We start from the raw sequence: 22961 nt of genomic DNA on the forward strand, positions 1-22961 counted from the left end.
AGACAAAATACATGGTTTTCGCGGCAATTACATGCTCTAGATAAGCATTAAATGGATGCGGCAACCATGTCCAAACATGGTTTTTCTGTGCGTGTAGGAACTCTCTTACTTCAAATAGAGTGATATCTGTATCTAAGTCTTCATCAAACATGTTCATATGTGCATAGAGAAAATCTGAAGATAGATGTGGCTGATTTAGAAGTTGTTGGAAGTGAGCTTTAAAGGCGGAAGCTGACACCTGCATATTTTGTGGCGTTTCTTTATTTCGAATTTCTTTAACAATCTTCCACCAGTCTTTTGAGTCATTTACGAAGTCTATTTTTTTCTCTAGATTAATTTGGTATTGGATTTTAGCATTACGGCATATCTCTTTATATTTTTTGTTTAGATGTATATAAAGATTTTTGTTTTCATCTGTACTCTCCTTTCTGTATTTGCAAAGACTCTTAAAAGAAGCCTTCCTGGCATTAAAACACTGTATGTTAAACCATCGTTCCTTTTTTTGAAAATTAACATAATTCTTAATGCATGATTTATTTGCTTCTTTTATTATTTTTCCAATCTCATTGAAACTATATGGTGATTGTTGCCTCCGTGATTCTATTAAGTTTTGCACTTCACTTTTGTATTCTGACGATTTTCTATCATTCCATTGCAGTTTGGGAAGGAGTGACTTTTTAATCTCTTCAAATTTCCTCTCTATAAATGTCATAGATAAAATTATTGGCATATGATCCGACCAAGTCTGTTTATCAACTTTAAATGAATCAATTGAATAAAGTAATTCTTGAGATATCGTGCATATATCGTTGACGGAGGTGCCTATAGTACTCACAAAAGTAAATTCCCCAAAATTATCCCCTTTTGTCATTCCATTTGTGATAACTAGACTGTGGTCGCAGCAAAAGTTTATGAATTCTCTTCCCCTTGAATTTATTTCATTGTCTTTTGATCTCCTTTCGTCGAGTCCTGCGTAAAATGTTGATTTAAAGGGTTCATCAATAATGTTTTGCAGTGAACCAATACGGACGTTTAAGTCGCCAATTAATATAGGATTTTCTATATCATTTTCTCTGAATAGGTCATCAAGTTTGGACAATTGTTCCTTCCATGTCGCATTTCTCATATACATTGGGATAATGTTGAAATTATTTCTTACCATTGTGATATTAATTATACCTATATCACCAAACTTACAATACGAATATTTTATACTTCTATCACACAATCTTTTTTTTATCCCATACAAGCAACCTCCAATTCCTCTTCCAAATCTTGAATGTCTTACTGCAGGATCCAAAAAATTTCAAAATCGCCGAAGTATTTGTTGAACAATTCAGTTTTTTCCAAACATATGTGCGTTTCCAGCAAGACAAATATATCAAAATTATTTATGTAGTTGAAAAAATCTGTATATAATATTTTATTTTCTAAACCATGAACGTTGTACGATAATATATTTATATTTAAGGCTTCAATCAAGTTCTCGCTTTCACATATATTGCTTGATTTCAGTTTTTTGGTTGATTTTAGCCAGCAAATTGTTGTATTGGATATTTATAAGATTTATCTTATCTCCATAGAGCTCCTTTAGAATGTTTTCTGCTCCGTCCTTCTCAGCTAATAGTTGTTTGTTTTTTGACCATGACATCCATCCACACCACTGGGTATATATTCGTATGTTTACATCCACACATATAATTTTTCTAATCACTTATAGATTTTTTACGTAATTTCCAGGTTAGATGCAAAGACGACGTTAATAATAACAAGTATATAAAGCAGTAAGTTCGGCCGGGCCGAATCTTAAATACCCACCACCATGAATCAAATATTATAGTTTCCTGTGAATCAAATATTATAGTTTCAGGGGGATTTTATGACAAGCAGATCAGTTCAACCAGTACACCTCCCGAAGATAAATTCAAAGATTTTACCTTTGAAGACTAGATCAGATTCTGGATTTATAAGAACCATATTTGTTTGAGTTTTAGAGGAATCATAAACATCGTGTGCAAGTGTGCAAGAAAACGATGAAATAACGCCTTGATTTAAAATCTAACATCTGTAGATTTTTACCCCCATTATTTATTTAAATGATTACCAGAAGTAAAATCTGGAAACTATAATTCAGTTTCAAGCAATTTTCATTATCAGTGCACATGGACCGATATTCACCATTTTTGGCACACCTCTTTATGTTCCTAAAATTCTTTTAGATTTAAAATTTCATGCAAATTTGAAAAAACGATGGTTTCTAAAAGCCCAAGAAGTCAAATCGGGAGATCGGTCTATTTGGGAGATAAAAATTACACGCCAATTTCGGCTTTCATATTTAAGGTCCTAAAATACCTCTAGATTTCTCATTTCAGGCAAATTAGATAAAAACTACGGATTCCGGAAGCCTAAAAAATAAAATCATTTCTTGCACACCTATTTATATTTCTAAAAATTTCCAGATTTTCGATTTCAGGCAAAGTGGACAACAATTACGGTTTCTAGAAGCCCAAAAAGTAATATCGGGAGATCGGTCTATCTGATGGCTATATCAAAACATGGACCTATACTCACCATTTTCGGCATACCTTCTTATGGCCCTAAAATACCTCTAGATTTCCAATTTGAGGCAAGTTGGATAAAAACTACGGTTTCTATAAGCCCACGAATAAAATCTGGAGATCGGTCTATATGGGGGCTATATAAAAACATGGTCCGATACTCATCATTTTCCGCACACCTCTTTAGGGTTTTAAAATATCTCTTGATTTCTAATTTCAGGCAAATTGGATAAAAACTACAAGTTGTAGACGCCCAAGAAGTAAAAACTGGAGATTGGTCTATATGGGGGCTATACCAAAACATGGACCGATACTCACCATTTTCGGCACACCTCTTTATTGTTCTAAAATACCTCTAGATTTCCAATTTCAGGGAAATTGGATAAAAACTACGGATTATATAAGCCCAAGACCCCATATCGGGAGATCGGTCTATATGGGGGATATACCAAAACCTGGACCGATACTCACCATTTTTGGCACACCTCTTTATGGTGCTAAAATACCTCCAGATTTCCAATTTCAGGCGAATTGGATAGAAACTATCGATTCTAGAAGCCCTAGAAATATAATCGGTAGATCGGTCTATATGGGGGCTATACCAAAACATGGACCGATACCCACCATTTTTGGCACACCTCTTTGTGGTCATAAAATACCTCTAGATTTCCAATTTCAGGCAAATTGGATAGAAACTAAGGTTTTTATAAGCCCAAGACCCCAAATCGGGAGGTCGATTTATATGGGGGCTATATCAAAACTTGGACCGATATAGCCCATCTTCGAACTTGACCTGCCTGCAAACAAAAGACGAGTTTGTGCGAAATTTCAGCACGATTGCTTTATTATTGAAGACTGTAGCGTGATCACAACAGACAGCCAGACAGACAGACGGACAGACGGACATGGCTATATCGTCTTAGAATTTCTCCCTGATCAAGAATATATATACTTTATATAGTCGGAAATCGATATTTCGATGTGTTACAAACGGAATGACAAACTTATTATACCCCCTTCACCATTCTATGGTGGTGGGTATAAAAATAGGGGAATAATGCATATTGTAGTGTATTGTCATCGAAATGAAAACTAATAGTTTTCTCTGCCAATTAAACAAAAAGTATTGGTGACATCCACAACCACTAAATTGGAAACAATAATTTCTAATTCGAGTACGTTAAAAAACTGGGTATTAAGTTTAATTTTAATGAATACATAAAATGTATGTTTTAAATGTCGTAAAAACATATTTTTCTGCGGCAAGTATTATTTCTATTTGTAGTGTAACTTTCCCATAAATATCGTGTTTAGGCGTTCGTTGTAAGAATTATATGCTTCTGTGCAAACATTTTTTTTATTCACGTAAACATATTACGTTGTAACATATTAATATATCGACTGCAAACATAATATACTAGTTTTCAAACACAATATTCTTTTACCCACACATATTATGTTAAAATTTTTTGTCCCAAACATACTATTTTTGTATCCAAACATATAAAAAACACACTTTTTCCTCCGTGTATTGCGTCCTTTTTTGAGTTTTCAGGAATCGAACCCACGACCTTGTGTATGCAAGGCGGGCATGCTAACCATTGCACCACGGTGGCTCCCATTCAATATGTTTTACTCCGCCCGAATATTCGTAATATACACTAAAAAAAATATTGTCGTGAGGTAAAAGATTTCATGTCTTTAAAATACGAATGCAAATTTTGCTTAGCATAGAAGACGCGTTTTTCTAATAAAGGGTGATACGGTCAAAATTTGGTCAAGGGAAAATGCGTATAAATCGGTGAAATCGTTTATTTAAAAAATCAAATTAAATTTCTTTTTCAAGTTCAATTAGTATAAAATTCAGGAAAAATATTCCGTTAGGCTTTCGCTTTTCCAAATCCGAATTGCCGGGCCTCACGCTTGACAACAGCCATCAGATTTTGTACAGCCACCTTGTCCACCTTCTTCGCCGCAGAAAGCCAGTTTGCCTTGAACTGCTGCTCGTCCTTAGCAGTTTTTTTGGTCTTCTTTAGGTTCCGCTTGACAATAACCCAGTATTTCTCAATTGGGCGGAGCTCTGGTGTGTTGGGAGTGTTCTTGTCCTTGGGAACCTCCTGCACGTTGTTGGCGGCGTACCACTCCATGGCCTTTTTACCGTAATGGCAAAATGCCAAATCCGGCCAAAACAGTACGGAACAATCGTGTTTCTTCAGGAAAGACAGCAGACGTTTATTCAAACACTCTTTCACGTAAATTTCTTGGTTGACAGTCTCGGAAGCTATGAAAATGCTGCTTTTCAAGCCACAGCTACAGATGGCTTGCCAAACCAGATATTTCTTTGCGAACTTTGACAGTTGTGCTTGAAAATATCTGCTACCTTTCCCCTTCCTTTTGCCGTATAAAACTCCTGTCCCGGCTGTCGACAAACGTTCCCCAAACACTTTAATTACATTTGTAACGGTTGATTTGGCAACTTTTAGCGATTTTGCCAGCTTTGCGTGCGAGTTGCACGGATTTTCGCGAGCAAAATTTTGATACGCTGCTCTTCTTGCTTGGACGGCATTTTGACAACTGAAGAGTGAATTCCAAAATCAAAATAGGAGTAACATTCTACACACACACACCTTCAAAATGAGGGGTGTTCAGGTTTTTTAAATGCAAAATTGAAAGAAATACGTCAAGTTTATATTGACCAAATTTTGACCGTATCACCCTTTATAAAGTGTTTTTTTCCTTGTCCAAAAGTCGATAAACTTTTCAATGAAGTCTTATTGTCTTTATAATTAAGTTATTTGACTTAAAAATGGGTATCATAACATGAAAGAAAATATGTTTGTGCTAAGGTCAACTTGAATTTCATAATTTCAGAAAAACTATTTAAATTTATTGTATTTTTGCATCTTGACTACAAAGCAAAAAATCGTTCAAATATAGGACATGTTTTTCAAAACTTTTTTTAAAGACGTTTTTACTTGAAACAAAGCATAATTCTACTGGAAATCGAGTCTTAATTTGGAAAATAAAGTAGTCGTTAACTCGTTCTTAAAGGACATTGATAGCATATGAAGATAAAAAGCTGAAAAAGCGAAAAATTAAAATTTGCTTCCTAGAGCAAGTCCACAAAACCCAAAATTTAAAAGAGAATTGTGTCTTAAAAGTATCCTTACTTGTATTCTCCGCTTCTTTGGCTCGGAATCAATACCAAATTTTTTAAAGTTAAGACAAAATCTTTGGAACCTGACATGCTTTTTTTCCGTGTATATATAATATTCCTAAAAATAAAAACATTTATATTCACATTGTCCATTCATCATTTTTTCGTAACGCTTTATTGTACAACCTTCAAAATTAATACATTTTGTTGTGCTAATAATCTGATGTTTAAAGCCCACATTTTCAAACTAGTTTTCAATGCAAAGTTCAATTTCATATGCAAATGTTGTATTGATCCTCGCATAACAGCAATTATACTTCGCAAAAAATAATAGTACTACGAATCGTTACCTCAGACATCGAGCATTGATGTATCACAATCCGTTTTGTTATAGGGGTAGGTTTTAATTGAGATCAAATATGATTTCTATCTTTTGAGAAACCAAAAGCAAAGCGATAGCAAAATAATTGCACGCTCGCAACCACAAGTCGACTATGAATCTCTTATACATTGCTACCCGCCCTATATCTACAGATGAGCAGAAGCTACCTCCAGCTTTGACCTTTTTGTGACATGTTACGTAATCAAAACTTATTGTTAGTTTTTCAAAAATTGGAGACAAGGGCTTCGCAGAGTGTCTGACACATGTAAAAATTCATCATCAATTCAACGGACGTTCTTTTTTTAAGCAAAAACAAAAAATCAGAACACATGCGATGAGGGAATAATTATTATCATCTGTCCATAGACGATAGAATGAACAAGTGCTTGTCAGGTTGGCTATTGTTAGACTTTTTAGTTGAAAAAACCACAGACTTCGTGTTTGACGAACTTTAAAATTTCAAGTGACTTAATTTGATTAATTGTTAAGGATATCTATAGAAAGGAAATCATATCGTAATAAAAGGGGATGATTTTAATGGTTTATGACTATGAGGCAATTGGCCATGTATTTTGTTATTTTTAAGTGGTATTATTACATTAACAAAATCGTTTATGTGCATGACACCATTCATTATATAACGAATTATGGGAAACGCAATAAAAAATATATTTAATTTTGAACATATAAAAAACAAAAAATTTAGGAAAGTTAATTTTTGGATTTATAGGAGTAAAAAAGTAGAAATATCAAAACGAAATAAATAAATACATACTCATCAGTCGAACAAGCGACCCTAAGATTGTAATTTTAATCAATTTATTTTAATTTAGAATACTTAAATCGTAAATAGGAAAGTTTTTATCATATCCCAACAAAAATATTTTTAAGTTCTTCCCATGCAATTACTTTTAATTTACAGCCAAAAATTCTCTTCTATAGCGTTTTTGAGGAAATAAATATAAATTCTATGGATTTTGGCTATGGATTTTTGCTTTGCTTCTAAATATTTTAGATGTAGATACACACGCACATACTTCTTCTTCTTCTTCTTCTTCTTACGAATTGTTCATGTTCCATGGCATACAGACGTTGTTCGTCCCTTGGAATACAGTGTGACAAATTAAAACCATAAAATCAAGCGTAAAATACCTGTTTTAGAACACGATTAGTTGTCACTGAATTTACAAATACATGTATTGTCCTTATAAATCACTGTAGATTTTAAACAAGGCAGCCGAATACAAGAATTGTAAATGTACATGAGGACGAAATTAACGGCAGGTGTTTCGCAGTTTTATGAAATGCAAAGAATATGGCAAATTCTACCTGATTTTGATTATCTCCCTTTTAATCATCTTTTTGTTCCATTACTGTGGTATTCCGTTAGGATTTTCCAAATTTATATATAACAAGTAAGAAAAGTCTAAAGTCGGGCGGAGCCGACTATATTATACCCTTCACCACAATGTAAACAAACATTTGTGTTACCATCTCAACTACTTCAAATTTGCTGGGAGCAATATAAAGGTTTGCATTTCCAGATACAAATACTTTTAATTGAGAAAATTTTTTTGTACTTTTACAAAAACTCTAGAATTAAAATTTAAATCGTCTAACGCCCTGGGAAGAAACATAATGTTAGTAAAAAAATTTGGGAAATATGAAGCGAGAGAAATTTTAATGCAATTGTACAAAAGAGCATTTATGATTTATCAGGCGATACATGTATTCGAGATATAGGACAATTTTAGTAATATTTACAATTTTTGCTACTCATCAGTGGGGCTTTTACAAGGATATTAGTTAAATCTTGCCAAGATATGTGGTCACGTGTGGGTTGTAATATATTATTTGGTCAAGTCGGGCGACTTGGAGCCGTTTTGTGGAAATTCTGGCATTACAGTGTTTAGGATATGACTATGATATGGGGAAATCATCACAGAATTTGTGGGAATTTTGCCCATATTTTTATAAACCGGAAAAACGAATGTATGAAGGCTTTATCTAAATCTGAACCAAATTAGATCAAATTTGACACACTTAAATATCATATTAAATATATTCTCTATGGAAACTATCCAGTCGATTGGAGGAAAATCCCATTGAAAATGGGTTTAAAATATGAAACACTCTACCATATTTCCACAACTATGGTGTATATATATGGAAGCTATATCTAAATCTGAACCGATTTTGACTAAATTTGACATGCATAGGTAGAATATTAATTCTGCTATCTCTGCAAATTTTAACGTAAATTGGAGTATAACTTTGGCCCCCGTGGTTATATGAGTGTAAATCGGACGAAAGATATATATGGGAGCTATATCTAAAACTGAACCGTTTTCAACCAAATGTGGCACACATAACAATACCATTAAACGTACCCCTTGTGCAAAATTTGAAGCAAATAACGGAAAAACTCTGCCTTTTGAGGCCATATAAGTCCACATCGGACGAAAGATATATATGGGAGCTACATCTAAATCTGAACCGATTTCAATCAAATTTACAAGCATTGGTAGAATGTCAATTCTACTCTCTGTGCAAAATTGCACGAAAATCGGTGGAAAACTCTGGCCTCTGTGGTCATATGAGTCTAAATCGGACGATAGAAATATATGGGAGCTATATCTAAATATGAACCGATTTGGCTGATAGTTTTTCGTACATATTCGGATGTACGAAATTTGAAGAACATCGGTTGATAAACACGCCAATTACGACCAGATCGGGGATAAATATATATGACAGCTATATCTAAATCTGAACCGATTGTCTCTGTCCCACAACGGACATCGGTAAATCGACTCAGAATTCAATTCTAAGACGATCGGTATACTAAACGATGGGTCTCAGACCTTTCCTTCTTGGCGTTACATACAAATGCACAAACTTATTATACCCTGTACCACAATAGTGTTGAAGTGTTTAAAAAGGTTTTGAAGATGTCCTTGAAAATCCTAACGGCGAAATTTCATTCAAATTATATAGTAGTTTGGGATAGCTCAAAATTGGCTTGTGTACAGAATTGCAATTTAATTATACTAGTTTAAACTGAAAAGTACACTTGATGAGAGTCGACTTTTCATGTATTTTAATCTGCTGAATTCGAAAAAAATGTTTAAAATTTTTTTATGGAACAGTTTTTGAGACATCCCGTTATTTTTAGTTTTTCGCTAGTGTTATTGGAAAAAAGTGAACTGTACTAAAATAGGATACGAACGACTATATGATTACATAAAATTTACACTTTACCAAAACGACACAATTACAACAATTATATCGAATTGATTAATTTTCCCGGCTATTCTCGTTTGTGTTAAATGTAATGCTACCGACATCATAGATAACCAAGTAATAGATGACCCATCGGTGTCAAACGCGGTTTGACAGTTCTCCAAATGAAGAATAAACGAAGAAAATAGGGGGAATTCCAAATTCTCTTTGAGATAACGTTTTTACAATTTTCCTATATTATCCACAATTTGATCATTTTTGGTACACCAGCTGATTTACAATTAAATTAAATATTCAAAAGTTTATATTTGCCCAAAAAATTCCGACCAAAACCGCGAAAATACAATATTTAATTTTGAGCAAATTTTCTCTTTACGAAAAACACAAAACGAAATGTCAGAGAATTCATTTGGTTTCCTTCAACATTTTCAGGCCGGAGAGCGATGGGTCATCTATTACCAGAGAATGAAGCCGACCCATTTTTGTCGGCGGCGGCTAACACTAAATTTTTGCCTCCGGCGGCGGCGGCTTGACGGCTAAGCCGATAAAAAATTGTCTGTTCGGCGGCGCAAAATTATCTATTATAAAATCAATTTGAAGTTTTCCGAATTGTAATGAGATTAGTTGTACAACCAATCTTACAATCAAATTTACATTTCATTCAAATTTTTTGAGCTAAATTTTTGTAAAACTATTATAGCAACTTGATACTAATTGATTGAAAGTGGAAAGTTCAAAATTTTGGCAAATACTATAACAAATATTATTAAATTTTTCTGATATAAATCAATATTTTAGATTAATTGGCGACTAAATTTGAGTCGAGATGAGTCGACATATTCGGCGGCGGCGTCGACTGCTAAAAACGGGTCGGCGACGGCTAAAATCGGCGGCTTCATTCTCTGTATATTACATATCTTATCTATGACCGACATCGTTGACTTCATTGGTGTTTTTGTTGTTAAAATTGACAGGTCGTTCAGACTGTATGCCAACATGACTAACAATGTTCGATGAAAAATAATATGGCATTTACAGTAATACCAAATACATATGTTATAAGAGTAAAAACTCACAATTCGCAGAAGTTTTGTTATATTTTTGATTTTGGTGAAAACTTGAAGATTGCACCCCATTTGAAGCACAAATAATTTTGTAAATATAACGAAGTAAGAAGGTAAGGGCCAGTTTCTCAATGTCTTGTTATTATTTATCGTGTCGATAAAACAGCTGATTCCATACAAAAATTTTACTAACCGGAGGTCTATCCACCGGTTAAAATTAATCGGAGGATGAGAAACTGGCCATAAGTATAATATGTTGGGAGCCACCGTGGTGAAATGGTTAGCATGCCCGCCTTGCATACATAAGGTCGTGGGTTCGATTCCTGCTTCGACCGAACACCAAAAAGTTTTTCAGCGGTGGATTACCCACCTCAGTAATGCTGGTGACATTTCTGAGGGTTTCAAAGCTTCTCTAAGTGGTTTCACTGCAATGTGGAAAGTCGTTCGGACTCGGCTATAAAAAGGAGGACCCTTGTCATTGAGCTTAACATGGAATCGGGCAGCACTCAGTGATAAGAGAGAAGTTCACCACTGTGGTATCACAATGGACTGAATAGTCTAAGTGAGCCTGATACATCGGGCTGCCACCTAACCTAACCTAACCTAACCTAAGTATAATATGTTTTACCATTACTAATGGTTACTAATTAGGAATTCTTCTTTCATTAGATGCCTAAGAGACATATAAAAGCTTTCCAAATTTCAATGGGACATACAATTTAGAGAATAACTGTGCATGAAAAAATTATGAGAGGTGTATTTTAAGTATTAAATGCATTAAAGAAAAAAGTCATTGTTACGTGTATTTTATTAAACTAAATATTATTAGTTTCAAGTATTACCACAATAAATACGGGGTTTGTATTAATCTCAATTCCGTTTTGGTATTATTTGGTAATATCGTATACATAAATACCCTTTTGATATATATACAGTTTGTCAAGAAAGTGTTTTGACAATGGGATAAAAATTATGTTTTGTTCCAAAATTAAATATAATGAAATTTAAAAAAAAAAATTATTATGTATTTTGGAAAGTATACATACGTACACAGAATTAAAAATTTAATAAAATATTTAATATTTCAATTATTTCTAGAAGTTGAAATAGTTGGCAATGTCAAAAGACTTTCTTGACAGACTGTATATATATATATTAATAACGCTTACGTTTATTTTCAATACCATATTTGTATTTTCATAAAACGATGTGGTTTCTTGCTTAGCGTACCACCTGTACCGTACCATACGGAGTTGACTAACTATCTATAACGTACGGCATCGATTTGAACTTGTATGGTAATAATTTTTCTCTGATGTACAAGCCATACAATCAAACCGTTGCTGTTTTGCAAGAAACGTTTCCCGACCGCGCAATCATAATTTACCATGATATTGGGATTTTGGCACCGTCTTCCTGTCGGACCCTATGAAAGAACGCCATCAACCCAGCATCGAAAGATGGAATTCGTGAGACTATCGAGAACAAAGGGCGTACCCATTTTGCGATTTCGGGATGCAAAATTGCATGAAATAGATTTGGCTGATATTGCTCTTTAATATTAACTGCTTTATCATGAAACAAAAATTCAATCATTTATCTCATGGTTTTTGCTGTGGCTGTTTGACGCTTTTTATCGGATGGACCTGAGTGCATTTATAATATTATTCGGATCAATTGAAAATTTCTGCAAACTATTGACATTTCAGCAAACTACTGACATTTTTGCCGTTTTAGCAAAAAACTGCTAAAACAATTTTTTTATCTGCTGAAAAACAGCAGTCAGTGTTTGCTATTAACAGCAGTGTTTTCTATGAGTGCTCTACGCCCGCGCTTCTCAAATTGCCTCTGCAATTTTTTTTATATATTTTGCGATGGCTTTGGGTAGTTAACAATAGTATATACATATAATAGCAACAGCTTCTCTGAACACAACAACGTTGCAACTATGTAGCATAAGGACGTTTCAAAAGAATTTTATGATTTTCATATCGTGTATACACGTGTACAAGGTTACATTACGCAGACTTTTGAACCATGAACCCAATCTCTTATTCCAATGACACATTCGCTTAAGGTTAAGTGAAACACGAAAATCGTGTTTTTAAATAGATACATGAGAATATTTACTTGGGTTTTACTATAAAGGAAGCTGCAACACTCAGATCGCTTTTCTAAATAAAGGATGAATCTTCAATAAATTCAAACCCCTAATCTCAATAAAAAAAATTGCAGACATAATAAATGAAAGGGTTACATTTGGGAACAACTCATGCCCATTCCATAATTTACATGATTTACATAAACACCAGATGACAAACACTCCAAGCCCACTGGCTATGAATGTAATGCAAAACACTGAATCACTTGTTAAGGTCATGTTATACACGTGCTTTGTTACTACATCTCTAGTTATGGAAAAACAGTGGAAACTGTATCATTCTGTGGCTTACCCCTATTTTTTAATGATGCTAACAGGAATTTCGATTTGAATACGGTATACGCATACATCACATTTGTTGCCATATTGTGAGAGAAATTGAAAGGGTTAATTTGAACTATACATGGAGAAGATGTGTATGAATATAACGAATGATCATACTCTGATTCGCAATGAATTTGACAGTGAACGAAACTAATCACCACCACTGGACAACGACAAAGAGCACACCATTCCGCGACAAAGACGATGAACATGGTGACGATAAAGGGTTAAATAAACACCAATATTTTAAAGTTAATTTGCAAAGTCATTAAAGGATGAATATGGAAATCAACCACAATTTTAACTGGATTGTGAATATTTAAATCGTTTTTTAGTTTAGACAAGTGGTTGGTGCTCAAGTATTTGAAAGTACACCCAGAAAAAAGTGACACCTTCTTTAAGTTAAAATGAACTTATTGTAAAGAAAGTTGAACTTCGTATAGCGCCAAAGAGATTTTTATTTGTTTGGACGATGTGATTTTCGTAGAAATTAGTTAGAATGCATTCCATATATTTGTTAACATTTTCCTATATATATGTACCACTATACTACAGAATGAAAAAATTTAACTGAATTGAAATCATATATGGATTGATTTTATTGAACTTTTTTCATTCATTTGGACATATCTTACATTCGTTTTTAAATACAATTTATTCATTTATATAAGTAATTTTTTCTTCTATAAAATACATGTTTTATTAATATATTAAATATACACGCAGAGAAGAAACATGATTGCCACAATCATATTCGAAGAGCAAAATAATATGTTAGGAGCTATTTTTGCGGCGACCATGTAACATTTTAACCTGCAAACATGTTGGCTCAGTGAACATGGTTCTAAGAAAAATATAATTGTTCTCAACTAAAATGTTATTATATTGATAAAAAGAATTTTGTTTGAATGAAAAGACAATGGTCACGATTTAAAATGTTATGTTATTCATTAAAAATGTTTTTCTCCTAGTTAAAGGAACAGGGTCACAACCTAAAATGTTTTGATCTTTATGAAAAAAACTTTTTTCATCGTCGAAAAAAGGACGCCACTTGAGAAAAGAAAACACAACTTTATTTGTTTGTTTTTATTTATTTATAAACTAATTCATTGTTTATTTGTATTTATAATGCCGTTCAAGCAAACATAATATATTTCTACACACTCTATTTTATTTCAATTTCAACAATAAGTAATTATTCCATATTTACATCGTGCCCATCAAATGTACAAACGCAGACATCATGTAACTGCAAATAAAAATAAATGATCCATATAGCAAAATGCAGAACAAAAAAAAAAAACAGGTACATTTTTTCAATTACACTTTCCTTTTTTGTGTTTACATAAAACCACGTGCCACTTCTGAATAAATAAATTAACACAAAACACAGTAAATCCGTATTCTCCGTCCATTCCAAGAAACAATCAACACACGACTGACGTGCAAAATGAAAATCGTGTGTACCTGCTCAATGTTTTTATAAAATTCTTTTCACTGCAAAAAAGTTAAAAAATTAAATGGTCACGAAAAAATGTAAATGGTCTTTATGGCCATGTAATGGTTCTAAACATGTCTATACTTAACCTATAAAAATACTTTTTTTCCCTGTAAAAAAGTAAAAAAAATGAATGGTCAGGTACATGATTTTCCTGACCATTTAATGGTCTCAAATTCTATCATTTAAATGATAGAACATGTTTGCGGTATTTGAGAACCATTCAAATGCTTATTGCCACCATACATTTTTCTCCGCTCGAAAACTATTTTTACAAAGACAAAATACATGGTTTTCGCGGCAATTACATGCTCTAGATAAGCATTAAATTGATGCGGCAACCATGTCCAAACATGATTTTTCTGTGCGTGTACTTATTTCGACTGGCCTTGAAATATTTGTTTATTATTCCACTATTTCCAATTTCCATGTAATGTTATCAACTGTAAACCACATTTTTCTTCTTGTACCTTTCACTTTTAATAAGTTGCTGCCTAACGATTTTGCCCTCCTTTTACAATTTTAATACCTACAGATATAAAAAATCATATCATATGCTTTCTATAATAAAGGAAGTCAGAATTATAATTTTATAGAAAATTTTACTAAATTTGAGGAAACTTGGGTTTAGTTCGGGTTTTGTTTATTTTTACGATTGCTTTGTTATCAGTGAATAAAATTTTCTTTTTCAGTACTAAATTCTTATACCCACACAGAAAAAAAGTGTCTCGTAAATTTAAGAAGATTTTTACAATAATTTATTACAAGAATTTTCCAGACTTTTAGTTCATTTTTCGTATCTTCAACGAAAATTAACTACTCGAAAGGAAATTTTACAAATTCTAAGTAGCAATCGTTTAGTTCATGGCCTACAAAATACGATGGAAATTTCCTTAAAAAATGTTTTAACTGGTAGTTAAAAATTCGTTTGTCATGCTATAAAACTACTTGTGAAATGTAAAGTATTTTCTAAAGTGCAATTTACTATAAGATTTTTTTGTATGAGAAAATATTTTTTTACGAAAAATGAACTTGAAAGTGGATAGGAATTTCTTACTGACAATTCCTATAGTTAATAATTGTTGGTAAACAAATACCCAATGAAATATTTTTTTAGTTCACATGTAATTAAATTTATAGACATTTTCGTCAAAAATGGTAGATAACATATCATGAAAATTTTGCAAATTTTAAGTTAAACGTTTCATCGTTTATAAACTGGTGTGCCTTTACGAATATTATTCTTAGAGTAAATTGTCAGCAGATGCAATGAACTAATGCATAGTACAGAGATCTTTATCGGCATAGTGGAATGTAATTAATGTAAAGATGATGTTACTTGAGTTTTGTTGTGTATACATGAGCGTGGGGATGTTTTTATTTTTGTTCATTTAGTGGTTTGTGTGTGTGTGTGTTTATTATTCGCGGATGGTTTATTTGGCTGGATGAGGTGTTGTTTTCAATGAAGGCACATGTGTTTTTGTTGTTGTAGAAATGTTTTGGCTTTGCTTGGTTTTGTTTAGCATGCTTCAGTTGTATAGTTGGCGTTGGCGTGGGCTGTTGCATCTTTTAAGTAGGTATGCAACAAGGGAATATAAAGGCATGGAATATTTTGGATTTTTGAGACATATATTAGTGTTTGTCTATTAAACCTTTTAAATGAAAGTTATTAATATTTTATCGGTAGTTAGGAAAAAGTTATTAAGAATATTTAGGAAAATATGTGTATTGAAATTTTTATTACTCTATGTAAAAAATTAGTATTCAATTCCAGATGAATTTGGAAAATTTTTGTTATATTTCAGCGTATAGTTTATTCATAAATTGGTAAGTATTTTTTTAATATGATTTTCTTTTAAAAAGTATATTATTATTTGTTAATTATTTTTTTTTTGGAAACCAGTTTAATGTTTTTCTTTGTTGTAAAAACTATATTTAATTTCAGAGCAACTCCAGATGGATTCGAACAAATTTGAAAAATAGAGAATTGGAAGTTTTCTTTTAAAAATTGGCTTTATTTCAACTATAATATTTACGTTTTTGTGACCTTTTTATCATCAAAATTACATGTTTTTAATACCTTATTTTAGTGTTTCTTTGATCAAATTTTTTGGAAACCAATGTAATATTTTTAATGTAAAAACAAATATTTAATTTCAGAATAAGCCCTTAAAAATTTGGACAACTTTTTAGTACTCCTTTGCCTGTAATTTAATAGTGAATTGGTAAGGATTCTTTAACTTTCTTTTAACCCTCGACAGTCATCCTTATTTTTTGTACATTAACGTCATCCTTCGTCATTTTGACTACGGCTGATTTCAAGACGCTATAATTTTCATCGTGAGCGAAAAAGTGAACCAAACTTGAATTTATTTTCTTATTCCATTTGGTTTTAAGTAGTATAAAACAAAAATTCATAAAACGGTCGAATTAGTATAACTTAAATTTACCATTTCCCAATAGACTAAAATGCATTTTAAATCGAAAATGAAATTGCGTGTCGTCATTTTGACGAATGATCTGTCTAGGGTTATCAAGAGTATTTGGTTTTTTATGCATATTATTATTTTTTTCATTAGATTTTTTGAAAACCTATTTAATAATTTTATTTAATGTAAAAAATAAATATTTAATTTCAGAATAACCCAAATAAATTTGGACAACTTTTTATATTTCCCCTCAGCGTACAATTTAATAGAGAATTGGTAAGTTTTATATTAAAACGTTGGCTTTCTTTCAGTTAGAATATTTATTTTATTATATCCTTCACATCGATAACAACACAGTTTTATGAGTTTATTTAGAATACTTTATTATTTCTCTAATTGTTTCAGGTACAAATTTTATGAGATACGTTTTCCGAAGAAAAGTTGAATTCCTTACACCATTTGATAAAATGCCCCCAAATATGGTAAGTTACAAGCTAAAATGAAGAATGAAAAATTATATTTCATTACATGGTGTTAATTTTTAACAATTTTCATTATTGTTTCCATTTTTTCCAGCAAGATATGTGAAAAAAATACCTACGATGAATAAAAAAAGGATAAGTCAAAATGTCCAAACAGCGGGTTCAAATGAACTACTCTCTGTTCCACGTGGTCATAATTTTTATTCACAAAAAACATTGTATTAAGAACTTTCATCATAAGTTTTTATAATAAAGTACTTTTGCTTAAAGAAAGTTAAATTTTAATGTATGAAAATTTTCATAATAGTAAAACGGTTTGTTGTTCCTTTAATTATTTAATTTCTCTGTACTGTGGAATGATTGATTTAAAAATAGTTTAGTCGTCGACATTTTAAAGAGACTGTTAACCAATTTTTATTATCGGGTTTCTCACAAAATAAGCAAGTAAACCAACAAATTACTGACTTTTTAACTTGCTAGGGGTATATAAATCTTATGGTGTTGTAAAAATGAACTAAACTACAATGTTATACATTCTATATGCCAGTTAAGAGCTTAACTGATAGAAATTTTTCAGTTAAAGTTAACTGGAGAAAAGATATTTGCAATTTACTTTCTGTTAACTGACAGTTAAAGCCTAACGGAGCTACATGAAAATGGCCGTTAATGAACTATTCCTATCTGCTTTCAGTTTAGGATTTTTTTTACTGAAACAAGTAAATTTTATTATTTCACACAAACATTTACCTTAATGGAAATAAAATGGCTAAACTAAATTGATGAACATTTTTTCCCTTAAGCTGAGTACTATGTTCAGTTTTCAAGCTGAAAACCATCTTGTTTTCACGTTTACTTTTTTTAATTAATTAATTTAGAAATATGAAATTATTTGCAATCAATTCCTTGGATCTTTTCCATCCGTTATTTTGCAAGACTTGATCAAAATATAATCGTCTTCCTAAATATATTTGTACTTTTAATTTAGTGTGTTGGTGAAATCCCCGAACATAGTACTCACCTTTAGTTTAGAAGGCACTTTTTTCTGGGTGTACATTAAAATTTATATTTTATGTAGGGACTCCGCTTGAGGGTGCGAGGTTATTTTCAGTAATCAATACTTATACGAATTCCAGTCGCTATAGGGTTGGACCAGGGATGGAAAATGAATTTTTTAAGAAAGTACAAAAAAGGTATTTTTTGAGCGAAAATGTACTTTTTACTAATTTTCAACAAGAATTTCACTGGAAGATTATTGTCAAGAGCTCCTTTAGACTGAATTTTAAAGAAAATACAATTTCGACAAAATTTTCTATAGAAATAAAATTTTTACAAAATTGTCTATATAAATAAAATTTTGACAAAATTTTCTATAGAAATAGAATTTTGCAAAAATTTTCTATAGAAATAAAATTTTGCAAAAATTTTTCTATAGAAATAAATTTAAAAAAAAATTATATAGAAATAAAATTTTGACTAAATTTTCTACCGAAACAAAAAATCGATAATATAGAATCTGATCCTTTTTTCGACTAAAACATTCTTGAAATTCAATAAAATCATGTTTTTGACTATGGCTTTTACAAAATCGAGATTTTCTTCCCGCATGAACTTTTCTGTTTTGACATATTTGTAAAAGACTATTAGCAAATAAGGTTGATAAAGACTTTCTGAAAATATTTTGTCAAAGCTATTGTACCATAAATCTGATATCGACTCAAAAATGTCTACAAAAAAGTACTAAATCATTCGTGGGGGTACTACGGTACTGGCCGGGGTGAAAAAGTATTGAAAAAAGTACTGCATTTTCCATCCCTGGGTTGGACTATGATAAATTAATTCAAACATGATATGATAGTTATGAGAGGTGTAATGTACGTACATTTAGTATATATTTATTAATGTTGTATATACTTTTGTCAGCTAATATACAGGACCAAAGGCCCACTAGATTGAAAATTGTTCCTTCGTGAGTTATTAGATTGTTAATCACTCATCAGTACTTACTTAGCAGATTAATAAAACAATATAATGACAGAACATTCCACAAGTATGTTTCCAATTTAAGTCACAACAAAAACTCCGACTATTCTTTCTGGAAGGCAGCAAAATTAAAAAATAAACCAATTGTACACAACGTCGCAGTACTAAAGGTTGAGTTACATACCATGCGTTAATGCGTCCGTTGATTGAAGAGTTGAATTTTCTCTTTGAAAGCAACAGTTTTGTTAGAGTGCATCAAACTGAAAAATATCAACCCTTCCATCAACGCATGATATGTAACTCAACCTTAAGGAAGTCACTAAATGTATATCTCTTTGCAGAAAACTAAAATTATGGATTCTACAATATTGAAAACATAAGAAAGCTGACCGATGAAAAAATGTTGGACAATTGACTGGAACTGCTTCAAATAGTTTATAATAATTGGTAAGTCTATATGAAAAATTAAATCAACACAAAAGTGTTTACAAATAATGTTTAAGATATTTAAAGTTTTGTTGTTTTATTCTTATTTGTTGATATGTTTAATAAGACTATAATTTTTCAATTGGTATTGTAGTGTATTATTTAGTGTAGTGTATATTGTATATTTTATTTTGATGAAAATTAATAAATTATACAAAATTCATAGAATTTTGGCTTTGACTTTCAATTTGAAGTGGGGATATCATTCATACAAATTTTAGTTGAAAAGTATTTGCAACGATGTTAATTTTTAATTTGACTCCCGTCGAAAAATGTTTGAGATATTATTGAGTAGCGATGCATTTCAATTTGAGGATAACACTTGAGAAATTATTTCTAATATGTTGAAGTTTACTGTTGTTTTTTTGTTGAGAACGCGATTTTCTCAACAATTTCTCAACCTGTATATTACGCTAATCCTTTGAAAAAATGTTGAAATTTAGCATTTTTCAAACGTTTGTGTTTATTGGGTACCCAATAAACACAAACGTTTGAAAAATACTAAAATGCAATAATTTTTCAAACATTTTTTCAAAGGATTAGGGTAATATTCAAGTTGAGAAATTGTTGAGAAAATCGCGTTCTCAACAAAAAACAGACATTACCCTCAACAGTAAAATTCAACACAATAGCAATAATTTCTCAATTGTAATCCTCAAATTGAAATGCATCGCTACTCAATAATTTCTCAAACATTTTTCAACGTGAGAAAAATAAAAAATTAGCATTGTTGCGAATCCTTTAAAACCACAATTTGTATGAAAGTCAATCCTAGTTCTAACTGAAAGTCAATACTAAATTTCTAGGGATTTTGTAAATTTTATTATTTTTTTCGTTAACAAATATAATAATCTTAAAAATAACATTAATAATATATAAAAATAATAATATAATACCAATCAAAATGTAATTATCTTATTAAACATATTAATAAATAAAACTATGAATACAACTTTAAATATCTTAAACATTTTTACATGTATAATTCCATTTCCTCCATAACGTTGGTGTCAAATAACTATTAATTAATATGCTGGCAATTTGAAATAATTACTATCGAGGAACTTGCTGGCTTGTGTGTTAGAATAGATTCCAGCAAGAGGAAATCACAAAATATCAACCTGATGACGGGATGTAAATTAATGTAATGCACATTTTCATCCAGAAGTTATTGATATTGGAATTGTTGCACTTTGTTTTAATTGGTTGCACTTTGTAAGTTTTCTGAAAACTTTTCTTTGTTGTTTCCTTCATTGGTTTTTCATCGGCCAACATCTTCCAAGAATATACCATCCAATGATATTAGTTTTCTGCAAAACAATCGAGTTTTGTGATTTCCATTATGTTTTCATTTCACTTTTTATTTTGACTTACCAATTTGTATTTCTTTCAACTGACCACGTACTTCGTGATTTCCTCAAGAACGTTGGTGTTACAAAATTGTTGTTATTAAAATACTGGCAATTTTCAGGAACTTGATGACCAGATAATTGGAATAAATTTCCAGCAATTTCAATTCACAAAATAACAAATTAAACCGATGATGCGATGTGATGCGAATTATCATCCAGTAGTTGTTGATATGGAAAAGCATAAATACCAAGTTTTTTTGGTTGCACTTTGATTTATGGAATCTTTCTCTTCTCGATAAGCCACTACCATTGTTCATCGGCCAGCCTCTTAATGTGTCCAAGAATCAGCATCCAAATATTTTAGTCTTCTGCAAAGAGATTTGAGTTTAGTGACTTCCTTAAAGTTTTCATTTCGTGTTTTAGTTTTACTTACCAATTATTATAAGCATTTTCAATTGATTATTAAAAAATTTCCACATTTTTGTATTTCTTCCACGAACTTTGTTGTCCAAAGTAGTATTGAAAACCATGTGGTTTTTTCGTTGCATTTCAGGGTAGTGTTTTGTCAAAGTTTTCTCCAATTATCTTCAACACATTTTCAAAGTTTTCGTCAACATTTTGCCAAATTGGTTGTAATTCGCAAACAACTTGAAGATGTATTGAAGATGAGCTTTTTCAAGTCAAGTTGAATTTATGTTGAAAATTATATTTACCCTCAAACTGAAGAGATGTTGCATTTGAAAAACGCTCATCCTGTGTTTATTGGGTAGTATCAAAACTCAAACATGAAAGTGAATTGTGTCTTAAATGTATGCTTAATTCAATTCAAGCGGCTAATCGGTAAATTAAAGCCTAAATCATTGAAGCCGGGAAAGTTTTTTTCCTGTCTTTACAGTCTCGGATGGAATTACAAAACTCTTCCTACATTTCAATTGTTGAGGCATACATCCTAAAGCGAAAAAGGCCATGAAAAACTATTTGCTAATGTCCATATTAAAAGCACGATCATCTAAAGCTGAATAATCCAATCATAAAACGATTATAAAAGTTTTTTAGTATTAAATATCATACTTTAACGGCATCTAAAGAACCATTGTGATAAGCGCCATATATTGGAAAAACTATATTCGGGTTTCACGTTGACATCTTCGTGGTTACTTCATTAATGTACTTTTTCTTTTCATCTACATTTCATCAAGTTTTAATATTTATATATTGTAGAAAAAGTAACCATGAGAATAAAGAGATTTTCAACTCGAAAACTGAACATCTATGTAGCACCGACCTTAATATTAAAAATATTTTACGAAGTTGGGGCAGGAAATGTTATTATTGATTATTATTGTATAACACAGTACCTAGAATATATTACTCATCGTTAGGTGCAATGGCGCTAATTTGGTACTTTTTGATTTCCGTAAAGCACTAAATTTCCACGGTTCCAGCCTTCATTAAATTTGGTATAACTAAGTTTTTAATGCAATGGAAAGAATAAAACAGTAAATCGTTCTAGTTTTATGCCTTTTTCACACATTATATTCGAAAATTATATTGGTGCCCTAATAAAACCATAACAAACTGTAAGGCAAGAAAAACCAACTATTTTATTTTGTCGTATATCATTCATAAACAAATATGAAAACTGAAAAAACACCTTTTGGTTTAACCCTATACAGCTTATCTACGTTTGCGTTTTTTAGTTTTTCGCACTCCCTCATGAAAATGAGTTCCGAAAATGTGATTTTTTTGTTACACAATAGCCAAAAAGCGTGTTTAAATGATAAGGATTCGTATATAGAATCGGTGTAAGTGCAAAAATTTAAAACAAAATCCACAAATTTCGTC

The 22961-nt window shown here is 31.5% G+C and overlaps 1 long non-coding RNA gene across 2 annotated transcripts; it reads right to left on the bottom strand.

The window, feature by feature from the left end:
* Positions 1-20601: 20601 nt before the first annotated feature.
* Positions 20602-21887, bottom strand: LOC142223014 (uncharacterized). 2 transcript variants are annotated; one of them, XR_012718487.1, is made up of 4 exons: positions 21830-21887; positions 21550-21763; positions 21139-21484; positions 20602-21074 (listed from the first exon to the last, which is right to left on the bottom strand). It is a non-coding gene; the product is annotated as an uncharacterized LOC142223014 (long non-coding RNA). The 2 variants fall into 2 exon arrangements; XR_012718486.1 differs by lacking the exon at positions 21830-21887 and having other exon boundaries at positions 21550-21823.
* Between the last annotated feature and the right edge of the window lie 1074 nt (positions 21888-22961).

Source organism: Haematobia irritans, chromosome 2 (assembly GCF_050003625.1).
Source record: "Haematobia irritans isolate KBUSLIRL chromosome 2, ASM5000362v1, whole genome shotgun sequence".
Taxonomy (NCBI): domain Eukaryota; kingdom Metazoa; phylum Arthropoda; class Insecta; order Diptera; family Muscidae; genus Haematobia; species Haematobia irritans.